General features: G+C 46.7%; 1 long non-coding RNA gene across 1 annotated transcript in view; it reads left to right on the forward strand.

Moving 5' to 3' along the window:
• The first annotated feature begins 489 nt into the window (after positions 1-489).
• LOC130201475 (uncharacterized) overlaps positions 490-12,974 on the forward strand; it is a 44,637-nt gene continuing 32,152 nt past the window's right edge. Inside the window, exon 1 of the long non-coding RNA XR_008833190.1 lies at positions 490-1,503. This is a non-coding gene — a long non-coding RNA (uncharacterized LOC130201475). The remainder of the gene's footprint in view (positions 1,504-12,974) is intronic.

The following is a 12,974-nucleotide window of genomic DNA, read 5'->3' on the forward strand; positions in this document are numbered from 1 at the left end:
TCCCCTCCGCCAAACTGTTCCATGAAACAAAAGATGTGACGTAATGGTTGAATATATCAATTACTTGAGTTGAAACTAATATCTGGTGGCGCAGCGCACAGACTGCGCGGCTTAGAGTGCAGTTACATTTTGCGTGACAGAGATCGAAACCAGGTCGGGCGATCTTTTTATTTGTATTTTTTATTAAATGTATTTCTTCCTACGTGGCTGTGATGCACTGCTCACTTATACAATCGTAATCGCCGAAATGGATATGAACGGAGGCTTGAAGATCTCCAGCAATATGTTTGTGAATGTGTGACGAATCTGGTGAGCGAGACAGAGCCCCGCTGCAGATGTTAAGAGAACACAACGCACGCACTCGTAGGGAAACCAGTAGGATTGAAAACCAGTAGGGGTGTAACACCGGCGTCGGAGCTCCGCAGCGGAACAATCAATCGGCGTATTGAGCACCCCTGCATTCAAGCATTAAATAGCGGAGAGGTTTTTTCAGCGTGAGGAATTCGATGTGTGGCGGGAGTGCGTGAGATGAGACCGAATTGCGTGAGTCTCACGCTCAATGCGTGAGACTTGAGAGCCCTGCTAAGAACATGGAGCTAACTCGCTAACAGCACGAAGCTAACCCTGTTTGCAGACCGAACTGGCATCGAAACACAACGAAGAAGTTCTGAAAAACAGACACATTCCCTCCAGAATAATGGAAACAGGCTGGTTACAGACATGATTGACTTTAACCAGAGTTATTGAGACGTTTGACCACTTTAAAGAGAGGAGGCTACTTTTCTTTACATATAGTGGGTCTACTCTGTCAAACAGTTAGAAATGCACTCTGTCATTTCTTGTTTTCAATGTATTGTATTTTATTTTTGTTTGTTGTTCAACGATATTATTGAGTGTTTGTGAATTTTATTTTAATGAGCTATATTTATTTAGCGTTATGTTTAAAAATCTGTTTCCTGCGGAAATTGCTTTCCATCTGTTGCACTTCCTGCTCCTGAGTCGGTCTTTCCGTCACAATGGTTTTATATTGCCGAGGGTGAGTTGAGTGAAAAACGATTTTGCACTATTTTGGCTATATTCTTAAATAAAAATTAACCGTTTATGTTACATACAGTAATGGAATGTTAATACGATCCCGGCGTCCAGCTGTCGTGTCATTTAGACTGTCAAAATATACGTTTGGTGGCGGTTTAATTGAGCCACTTTCTAGCTCATGTAGTTATTTATTTTGTCCATTAGGGGTCTCTGTTTTCCCCTTGTATGTTACATGTCATGGTTTTTGATGAGAATTGTTATTATTTAGATTTAATGTGGTCCTGTCTTCCATGGACAATGTTTTTTTTATTGCTGAGGGAAGTGGAAGTGCAGAGACAAATCAGAAGGCAAATGTGTGTGTTCTGTTGTCTTCTGCAGAATAAATAAGTGCTGGGAAAATCCACCATCTGAGCCGACTTCTTCCATGCCCGTTCCACATCAGTTACATCTGCTCTGAACCTCTTTCATGTGAGGGTGAAACACTTTTATTTTGCAAACCTCTGAAACACAACCCAATGTTCCTTAAAGCTGCTCTGAACCTCTCATTCCCAAAGTTACAGTGTGTTGATAGTTGTTATTGGACAGTGTTGAGCACGCTGTGTTCTTGAAATAAAGCTTTGTTTTTTACAATATTCTACTCAAAACCTCTCTTCTTCTCATTGTTGAGTGATATTTAAACCACGTCGCCCAACTGCGCCCCCCCCCAAAAAAATTTCACCAGCCGCCACTGCTTGTGACCAACTGGTCGGAGTTGCGATCCGTCGCCCTCCAAAGGCTGCGACGAGCTCTCCTCTGAGGAGGAAGACGTTGCATTTCTCTACGACGGACCGTCGAGGCGGACCGGAGAATGCACGGGTCTATCTCGCTCTTCACCAGAGCACCTTCACCGCGAAGCTTCAATCGGGTGAGATCGAATGAGATCGAACGTCCGGGATTTTGCTTCGTCGGATATTTGTGTTTCTCTGTGTCTTTCACAAACTAGTTATTATGCCCTTACAAGTTTTGGAAATGGTATCTCCCTTACGTTCCACCTTCTTGCGCGAGCTCTGACTGTAGAGAGAACAGTCATTGGTCGACCAATCTCAGGGTTGCCAGATACACGATAATTATCATCCAAATACGACCATTTTGAGCCATTGGTTCGATACTTCACCATCTCCAATCTGGCAACACGGAGCACCTTGCCGCCTCCACTAGTTGCATTGTTTACAGCACATGACATCTGCAGCCATGACGAAACGTAAATGTAAGTTCATGGACGAACAACAACAAAAAACCCATGTTTTCGCCTCGGCCGTGATATGCAGAGCAGGCACTTAACGTGTCAGTGGTCAATATTGTAATTATTAAAGTAATTATTGCTTCAATATATGAGGACTGACAAGTGTCTTCATTTTCTTATTTTAATGTGGCTATATAAAGTATTGATTATTTAGAATTTTTTATTTGTTATCATTATTGCTTCAATATATGGACAAGACACATTAAAGAAGCGCTGGACTAAATGCCACAAAAAATATTTGTTTTACATTTGCACTTTTGTTAAAGTTCAATAAATAGATGTTCATATAGTCATTTCAATCAGGAGAGACGGGTATTTAGAGTTTAACAATCATTTATTACAATAGAATATTGCAATAGTGCAAAGTCTTTTTGGCGATTGGACTCCATCCTGAAGTAGGATAAACCAGGGGTAGAGATGCTGATATCTACGAAGGCAGAATCCCCCCATGGAGTCCAGACACTGGTGGTGGTGTCGAAGACGCGTTGCCGCAACGCCAATTGGAGGAGCCTGGGGTGGCGGAGGGACGAACTGACGCGAGCTGAAACGACAACTGACAGCAGCAGAGAACACAACTTTAAAGTGTTACCAACGACTCTGTGATAGGCTTATCCAACTGGGCTGGCTCTAAATGGTTGGTTCATTCATAGGGCCCGCCCCCAATCAGCTAATGGAGTAATCGCTGCAAGACTTGTGAATGAACCAGCTTTACCCAATGTCTTCCTGTCTGAATTTTCGCTGAGCTACATTTCAATCAGGAGAGACGGGTATTTAGAGTTTAACAATCATTTATTACAATAGAATATTGCAATAGTGCAAAGTCTTTTTGGCGATTGGACTCCATCCTGAAGTAGGATAAACCAGGGGTAGAGATGCTGATATCTGCGCAGGCAGAATCCCCCCAAAGAGAATTATTTTATATGCATAAAATAAATTCAACCTTACCTACAGCCGCAGAAGTTTCCGAGGTACCCCTAGAACCATTTCATGAAAGCACTAGTTATGGTTCGAAGGGGTTAAGGCTAGCCGTAATAGTAAACATCACAGAGTTAAGAAGGTCTAGCTAAAAAGCAAGAGAGGAAGGCCCCGAAGGACTGCAGACAAGGATACGGGGGTCTCTATCGACCGCAGAAGCTAATAGTGCCGATCTAGATATACAGCACTAAGACAGCAGGATCCGACCGGATCCCGAAAATGATAGTGGGGTCGGAAATGACGCAGAAAGGCAGATTAGGGGTGAAGACGCACCGCAGACAAGGACAGGAGGGGGTCGAGTAGACCGCAGAACTGGACAGTGTGGATAGGAACTACCACTTCAAAGGAGAAGGGGATTTTAAGATCCCCGAATGGATAGCGGGGGGTCTCGACATGCTTGGTCGCGCCCAAGGACCGGATAGGTTGGGTCAAGTTAGACCGCAGACAAGAATAGATTGGGGTCATGGGTAGACCGCAGAACAGGATAGTAGGGGTCACTTTCAAGACCGCAGGACAGTTCGAGTCGGATTTTAACGGTTGGTCGCTTCTCGTTAGACCCCTGTCGGACTCTGGCCTGGGCGTTCCCAGGCATCCGGGGAAGTACGTCCGGGAAAGAGACTGTGTCCTCGTTGGACGGGTTCGTCGCAGACCCAGAAACAAGAAATACCCGGAAACAGGAATTTTATGTCATCTTGTGACGGCCCTCCACTGGACCTGTAAACGAGAGCGGGTTTTCATACCATCTTTTGCCTGATTTTTTTGCTGGAAATTGGAAGATAATCCGCTTTGCCAGGTAACGGAGACCTAGGAAAATAAGAAAGATACCGTTACGCCAGGCAGCGTTTACCCAGGAAAATAAGAAAAGATCACGTTAAGCCGGGCAACGTAAACCACTAACTATTACGTTAAAATAGGCAACGTCAACCAGGGAAGTAGAAACTTCACGTTAGTTACGGGCAACGTGAAACCAGAGAATGCTAGAAGAACACGTTTAGGCGAGGCAACGTAAAAGCAGGAAATAGAGAACAGATTACAACAATGCAGAACAAATGTAAACCCAGAAATGACTGGGAATTCTAGCTACGGAATGAACTTACCAGTAATAAGCTATGGTTCCCAAACCACAATAGATTTAAGGCCAGCATAGCCGCGAAATGAACACCACCACCAGTTATATGAATACCTTACCAATTTAAGGTTTTAGGGACCTTTGATTTGACCATATGGTGTCGAGGTCCAGCCGGATGTCGGAGCCAACGGTAGAGGAGGCCCACCTCCCCATTCTCTGGAGAGTTGAGGCGGAGATGCCTTGGCAGGCAGCTGAAGTAGCAGCCCCTATCCGGAAAGAATGCCCCGAGTAGTTTGGCTGGGCTAAGTTGCTATTTGGGAGGATGACCTTCAAATGACCCCAGAACCAAGTCTGAGATATGGCCACCTTCCCCGGGGTAAGGAAGAGAGGAGCAGAGGAGCCAGTCTTAGGCCGAACCAAGAGGTACTCAAGCATGCTTCACGTTAGTTAAGGGCACCGTGAAACTAGAGAATGCTAGAACACGTTTAGGTGAGGCAACGTAGAAGCCGGAAACTGAGAAAAAATCACAAGAAAACTGATCACATCGCACCAGAATGGTTCCACAAGTCCGTTTTAGCGAGCGGATCTGGAACCTTAGCTCTGGTGAGATACGGCTGTACATAAGATGACTGACCAGTCACTGCCAACCAATACTTGAAACGGACACCACAAACAATTATATGAATGATTTACCATATAGTGCCGGACTTCAATGATTTATGATTTGCCAGCATTAGGTTGAGGTCAGGGTAAAGGTCTACAGCTGTCCCATTCCCGGCATCAGTGCAACTGCGATGCCTAGGGGTTAGCCAAAGTAGCAGCCTCTGTGCTACCCCTTTGACCTACATAATGCTTCGTTGATCGAAGAAAAGAGGCCCTCCCGTACACAGCTGCCTAGGTACTTGGAGTATTGCCCGGGAATACCATCCAGGATCCGAAAATGGCCTGAGGTCTTAGGAAGATGAGCGTCTCCTGAGCTCATGAAGTTGCTTAACGATCACCATTGACGGACTGCAACTGTGTCACCGAGGGAGGCCAGTAACCCCCCAAAACCACGGATGGCCTGCATCCGTGTAGCCCTTGACTGCATCAGGGAAATGCACCCTCAGCTTTTGCAGCAAACGCTACTCCATACAGAAATTGTCCAACAACCTTCCCCGCAGGTCATACCGGCCCGTCAAGATAGATAATATCGGGCAAATTTGAGATAGGCCGATGCCATGTCCAGAGAGCAGGCAAAAACGCGCATTCCTCAGGTATGACACCTCTGACGAATGTACCAATGGCCAGGAGAGTGAGTAAGAGTAAACTCTTTTACTTGTTCTTGCGTCCTAGACCAAGCCTCCGCAGACGCACACGACTATACTGCCGCGTTCACACCAAAGCGTTTATGCAGTCCTTTATGCAAGGGTCAAGACCCAGCCGATATCGTCCTCACGCTGGACCTACCCCTGATAGATACTTACTCTCTATTCTACCTTCTTACCTCTCTAGTCATTCCACATGCAACAGTACTAACCTGCCAATCAGATTGCCCGCTGAATTACTTCTCAGGTGTCAAGCCCACAGCTAGAGGTGAATATGAATTGCCACACTGAAGTTGAAATAGATTGAGATCGTGATCACGATATCCTGATTAATGAGCATTAGTTCAACCACATTTCTCCTCAGATTTAACATTAGACAAGGAGCATGGACTGATGGAAAACTCTTCCTTTTGCCATCTGTCAGGTATACTTACAACCAGCAAACGTTATCATCCTGTTACTTCTGTAAACTTAATACCACATTTAAAGACGAGCTGTTGAATTAACGTTTAATGACTATTAAAGAAAAACCCAAAAGCCCACGCCTACTAAATATATGCTACCTCTATTATACTTCTAAATGTTGTATCCTAACAAGCCCACTCTGGCTTTTACCTTATTCTGCTACCCAACTACAAATATGTGACCAAGCAAAGCCATCTTTACCACGAACCGGTAGGCAGAAAGAAAGTAAATCTTTGAAAGTCTCAAGTTTCCAACAGATCGACTCCCATTCCCCAACTTAGCGGCTCAATGCTTGCTCCTGCCCGCCATTAGAGGCTCAATGCTCGCTCCAGCCAGTCTTACAGGCCCCAATGCTTGTGCCAGCCTGCCTTCCAGACCCAAGGCTCGCTCCAGCCAGTCTTACAGGCCCAACGCTTGCGCCAGTCTTCCGAGGCTCAATGCTCGCGCCAGCCTTACCGGCTTAATGTGTTGCTCTAGTCAGCTTTAAGGGGCACAGCGTTAGTCCCAGCTGACTTGTAAAGGCTGAAACTTGCTCCGGACTACATAGGCTCTATTGACTTTACCGACTCAATGACTTCGACCTTCTTTATAAATATAAACTAATATATACAATATTTATTTTAATTTGTATATAATATATAAACATATTTATATTTTATTCTCACTGACATCCTCCCACTAAATGTACTTACCGCTGCAGTCAACTACGTTACGTATTATTTAGTTGCAACTGCATCCTTAAGTTCACCTAAATTAGAAACATTTATTTACACTACGTATCCGTTGATACAACTATCAGGCTATGTCAAACAGAATACCCATTAGACAATACGATGTCACGACCAAGCCGCGACCATAGCGGGACTACCCGAGTCATCGCCGGCTGTGATACTTCTCCCGACGCGTGCATGCCTGGCGCCGTCCAACAGCGACATTAAAGTTTGTATGAACTGCTGCCCCGTTATGTCATTTCTCAAGCGGCATCACTTTCAAACACGCTCCCCTTCCGTGACTGGAAGGACTGGTTCGTACTGCTTGAATCGAAAAGACGGTCCGGAGCTTCGGGCGCGAGTCTGAACTCAGAGTGCACTTATTTAGTGTTCCGGTTCACCTCACGGAGCCCAGTTGGCGCCGCCGAAGCAACGTAATAAAGATACAGCGGTTACCGGGATTTGAAGAGAGCATCGATGGTGTGCATGAAGCTACACCGTGACTGCAGGGCGGAGATGACGCCGTTGTCAATTGTAGAGGAGACGAATTCCTGGCGTACCAAATACCAGAAGCGCCATGCTACCTCTTCGCCTGCAGCACTCGGCATACACCCGCTCTTCCGGTCCCGTCACTGTCGAGGGATCAGCTGATAGCAGCTAACTAACTAGCATTACTTGCTAGTGGAGCAGGAGAGGAGGCTCGCTGCCAGAAACCCGCACTGTGTGAGTACACCTGAGCAGGGCAGCCCACCGGCTGCCACTGAACACACCTCTCCACGAGATAACCACAATCGGAATCTGACATGTTTCAGCTCCCAATAACTAGATGCAATCAGCAGAGGACCAATCTCCCCATTCGAACTGACGCGAGCTGAAACGACAACTGACAGCAGCAGAGAACACAACTTTAAAGTGTTACCAACGACTCTGTGATAGGCTTATCCAACTGGGCTGGCTCTAAATGGTTGGTTCATTCATCGGGCCCGACCCCAATCAGCTAATGGAGTAATCGCTGCAAGACTTGTGAATGAACCAGCTGTACCCAATGTCTTCCTGTCTGAATTTTCGCTTAGCTACATTTGTGTCATTTTTGTCATTACATTTGTGACATTTGTATGCATTCACATGGTCATGGTGCGGCATGCTATACACTATGCACCCCCCCGCCATACTAGTGGAGAGGGTCCTCGAAGAGACCTGCCCTCTCACTACGAGTGTTTTCACAGGACCTGCTCCCCCGTAGCACAGGCTTTCGCCCAGGCTACTCGTGGGATGCTTGTAATTACAGCTACTGTACTAGTCAAGCGTGTCCTCACTTCCTCTCTCTAGAGAGGCTGTTCTCTAAACCGTTTTCGAAACCGTCTCCACAGAACCTGTTTCCACAGTAACAGTGCTCTCGCTTAAGGTTACTGGTAGGACACCAATAATCACAGCTACTGTATTGAAGAGGTGTCCTCGCTCTAGACGGACTGTCTCAGACCTGCTCCACAGGACCTGGGCCACAATAGCGGAGTGCTCCCGCTCTGGCTACTGCTGCGACCAGCAACTACAGCTACCGTCTCGTGAGGGCAGCGTTCCCGCTCTCCTCTCACGAGACGGACTGGCTCTGTCCTCCTCCACAGGACCTGGGCTGCAGTAGCGGAGGGCTCCCGCTCAAGCTACTGCTAGGACCCCAGCAAACAAAGATGCCATACGGGTAAGGGGCGACTCCTCTGCCTCACTTCTTCTTCAGAGGGGCTATCGAGTCCAGTGTCATTCTCAGTGAGCCTGTGGCACTGTCAACAAGATGATCCATCTGGGACGGACTAAAGTTAGACCAGGAGTCCTGTTATATTGAGACGTCGTATCGAATCAAATGCAGAAGGAATCGCTTCTTTAAATTTAGCTACAGCACTGTCAGTTAGACATCTGGTGTAGGAACTTTTGACTAACGGTGTACACTCAGGTAGGATAAACTCAAAAGTTATGAGGTTGTTGTCTGACGAGGATTCTGTGGGAAGACCTTCAAATGCTCAATGTCAACGCCATATGTAGGAACAAGATCAAGCGTGTGGCCAAAGCTGTGAGTGGGTTTCTGTACTCTCTGACAGAAGCCAATCGAGTCCAACAATGAGATGAATGCAGCACCTAGGCAATCATTATCAACATCCACATGAATATTAAAGTCTCCTACAATAACAACTTTATCAGTTTTAAGAACCAAACTTGATATAAACTCTGAAAATTCAGATAAACTGTGAATATGGACCTGGTGGCCGGTACAGAATCACAAATAGAATTGGCTGTAGTGTTTTCCAGGTTGGATGTGAAAGACAAAGAACAAGGCTTTCAAATGAGGTGTAGTGTAATTTAGGTTCAGGATTAATTAATAGGCTCGAGTCAAAGATGGCTGCTACTCCACCTCCTCGACCGGTGCCTCGAGGAATGTGAGTATTAATATGACTTGGAGGAGTCGATTCATTTAGGCAGACATATTCTTCATGGCTCAGCCAGGTTTCAGTTAGACAACATAAATCAATGTTATTATCTGATGTTAAATCATTTAGTAACACAGCTTTAGATGACAGAGATCTAATATTTAGGAGACCACATTTAATAGTCCTGTTTTTTTGCACTGCTGAATTAGTGTCAACTTTTATGAGGTTATTTTGGATGACTCTGCTTATTTTTGATAGAATTAATTTAAGTTTAAGTGGCCGTGGGACAGACACACTCTCTATGGAGCTCTGGGGGGGGGGACTGGGTGAGAGGGGGCGGGTGAGGGATGTGCTATGGGGGACACTGGGTGATGAATCCTGGATGACCGCCAGAGTTCTTGGTCACTCGGAATCTCGTGAGTTTGAGAGAAAATTCCGTAGGACTGATCTCAGGATGACACCGGAACTTATACCCGGCTGGGGGTCATCCGAGGTCACAGGTGACTTTGTTGTCATTTAGACTCGACCTGCGTATGCGCCAGACGGAAGATATCCAGTGCTAAGCACCGCCTCTGGCGGTCATCCAGGATTCATAGAACTATAGCTACATACGTAACTTGCGTTTTAAACTCACGTTACGTTGATTCCTTTAATGACATTTTTCATCGTTACGGCCTCTTCTTCCTCAAAGGTGAAAGGTCAAAGGGCTCCCTGGCTACACATGTCAGGTCCTTGTGACGGGGTGAGTCTCAGGCGCAGAGAGACAGGCTGGACGCAATATAAATTACAAAAAGCACTCTTTAATGAGGCAAAACAGTTGCAAAATAAACAAGGTCCAAAAGGGGCAGGCAGAGGATCGTCGGTCAGGGCAGGCAGGCAGGCAGGGTCGAAGCAGGCAGGAACACGGACAGGACGACGGGAAAAGGACACGGAACCATAGACGACAATCCGACAGCAGACAAGGGAAAGACTGACACAATATATAGGGGGGGAAACAGGTGTACGACATCAGACAGTAACGAGACAAGAGTGGCTGAGGGCAGGTGCAGGGAATTAAACAATTAAGACAGAGAAGACACAGAGGAGACATAGGAGACACGGAACACAGGAGAAACAGAACAGGGTGTTACAACACAGCTAGTGGCGTCTTCTGCTAGCCTCCATGAACCAATAATCACATTAACGCTTTATGGAGGGAGAAAAGTTTTCTTTTTTTGGGATTACCCACATTACGTGGGAACACACACACACACACACAGACACACAGACACACACACCTTCTCTGCTGTCACTTGGAGACATTTCCTTCCTCCTGAAGGGGATACTTGCTCATCAGATAAGACGGCCGAGGGATCGCAATAAACTCTCTCTCGCTCTCTCTCTATCTCGCTCTCTCCGTCAATCAACCCGCCGGCGGGGAGACGATGTAATGGATAGGCCGAGGGGGAGGAGGGATGGGATGCGGGTAGGAGGGGAGATAAGAAGATTAGAGAATGACGAGGTGACATGCCAAGTGTACGATTGATGTGATAAAAAGGTTCAGGGAAAGAGAGTGGGGGGGGGGGGGGTGAAAGACGAAGGGAGAGAGAGAACTGGAGGAACCATGGAGAACATGTGTCAATTCATGTCCCCACATTCATGTCCTCAAGATAGTCAAATGTGCTGCACATTCACACCTGAGGCAGAACACAAGAAGAAGAAGAAGAAGAAGAAGTGCATACGAGAGAGACAAATAAAAGTAGCGTAGAAAAAGGGAGACTGGAGAGAAATGGGAGGAGGTGATTGAAAAAAGAAAGTGAGAGAAAAGGAGAGATAAGGAGGAGAAGTGAGAGGTGAGATGGATGGATGAGACAGAGAGGGGTGGAGATAGGGGGGAGGGGTGGAGATAGGGGGGGGGGGGTGCAGATAGGGGGGAGGGCAGCCATTGCCACCTGCCACGCTGGCAGGCTTTCCGGCGCTGGCGGTGTTGTTTTCTCTCCTTTATGTGTTTCTTTTCAGGGGGGGGGGTGTAGGGATATCTTTACACACTTCCTGTACAGCACAAAGCCGCCTCGGCAGATCACAAGATAATCCCGACGCTCACTGTGATTTATATCAACAGTCACGAAAGCCTTAAAGGAGACAACTGAGAGAGGAGGCGGAGCCTAAAATAAAAGAGAGAGAGAGAGACAGACCATAATATGACTCCTGGTTTGAGCAGCTCATCCTAAATATTACCCTCGCTCCACTCTCCAAACAACTACATGGACAATTTTATTTTAGGAGGCGGAGGTCCCGACTACCAGGAATCGAGCCGCGCGGCACCACTTGACGAGGTTTTCTCCAGACCTTCAGGAGCTTGATGGAGCTCCTTAGAGCCACAGCATGAAGCAGGACCAGGGCTGCAGTACAGCGGTCAAACCAGTGGCGGCTGGTGATTTTTGTTGGGGGGGGGGGGCGCAGTTGGGCGACGCGGTTTAAATAGCACTCAACAATGAGAAGAAAAGAGGTTTTGAGTAGAATATTGTAAAAAACAAAGCTTTATTTCAAGAAAACACCGTGCTCAACACTGTCCAATAACAACTATAAACACCAGGCACGTGCACAGACATTTTGGGGCGCAGGTGCTCAAACCAAAGAAAAAGGGCACCCAATGCCAAAAAAAAATTCTGACAGAGTTGAAGCATAAGCAGCATTACACTGATGATGCTGTCCTCAACCTGCGTCTCCTCTGGCAGCATCAGACCGCTAGCTTACATTTTCTTTATGAATAAAGATGAATTATTATATAGCAACAACAGTACAAGCATTCTGATTGGCTGATGGGCGTCATGCCAGCCACGTATTGCCCTCCTGGTCTGATACGGATCCGTATTGCCCTCTTACGTCATTTTCAAAATGAGCGATATTGATAGACATCAACAGCCAAGAGCAGTGGTCCTCAAACTAGGGCCCGCGGGCCGGATAAGGCCCGCCTCCACATTTTGCCCGGTCCTCTGAACAAGAGAGGCCGTATGATTTTTTTTTCAGTCTGGCCACGCAAATCCTAGACTAGCCCCTGTTGAATAGAATGGAATAAGAATTCTCTCTCTCTTTCTCTCTCTCCTCTCCCTCTTTTCTCTTGAATTCTCTCTCTCCCTCTCTCTTCTCTCTATTCTCTAAACATAACTAACGTCAGTAAACAGCTGGACGAGGCTTTGAAATCACGGAGTTTTTGTTTGTTTATTTTTTTAGGAAACGACGGACCAGTTGTGACGTCATGTTTTCAGCAGCGTAATGTTGTGGTTGATTTATCACAAAACAACGTTAGGGGACAAACACCGTCATGACCTGTGTGTCTGGTGCTGCGGGTCAGAGAAGGAGGTGCAGCCGTTCGGCGGCGCGAGGAGCACTGCGCGGAGGAGGAAGTGGAGGAGGGAGGGGCACGGCGGGGGGAGGGAGAGGAGGGGGGGGGGCTCGTGAGCACCGCGGAGCGAGTCTAGGCGAAATTCTCACAAGAACTCAAATAAATGCCCCGTCGGATATTAAAACACGTTTGGGGGGACTTGATGACAGAAAGAGTAACTTTTATTCTTAAATACGGATGAATACAAAAAATGTGTCTCCAGCAAAAAGGGCACTTTACTCATCCAGGGCAAAGGGGCTGGTGCTTGAGCACCACTAGGGCTCTATCTGTGCACGTGCCTGGTCAACAAACTGTAACTTTGGGCATGAGAGGTTCAGAGCAGCTTTAAG

This window comes from Pseudoliparis swirei, chromosome 11 (assembly GCF_029220125.1).
Source record: "Pseudoliparis swirei isolate HS2019 ecotype Mariana Trench chromosome 11, NWPU_hadal_v1, whole genome shotgun sequence".
NCBI lineage: Eukaryota > Metazoa > Chordata > Actinopteri > Perciformes > Liparidae > Pseudoliparis > Pseudoliparis swirei.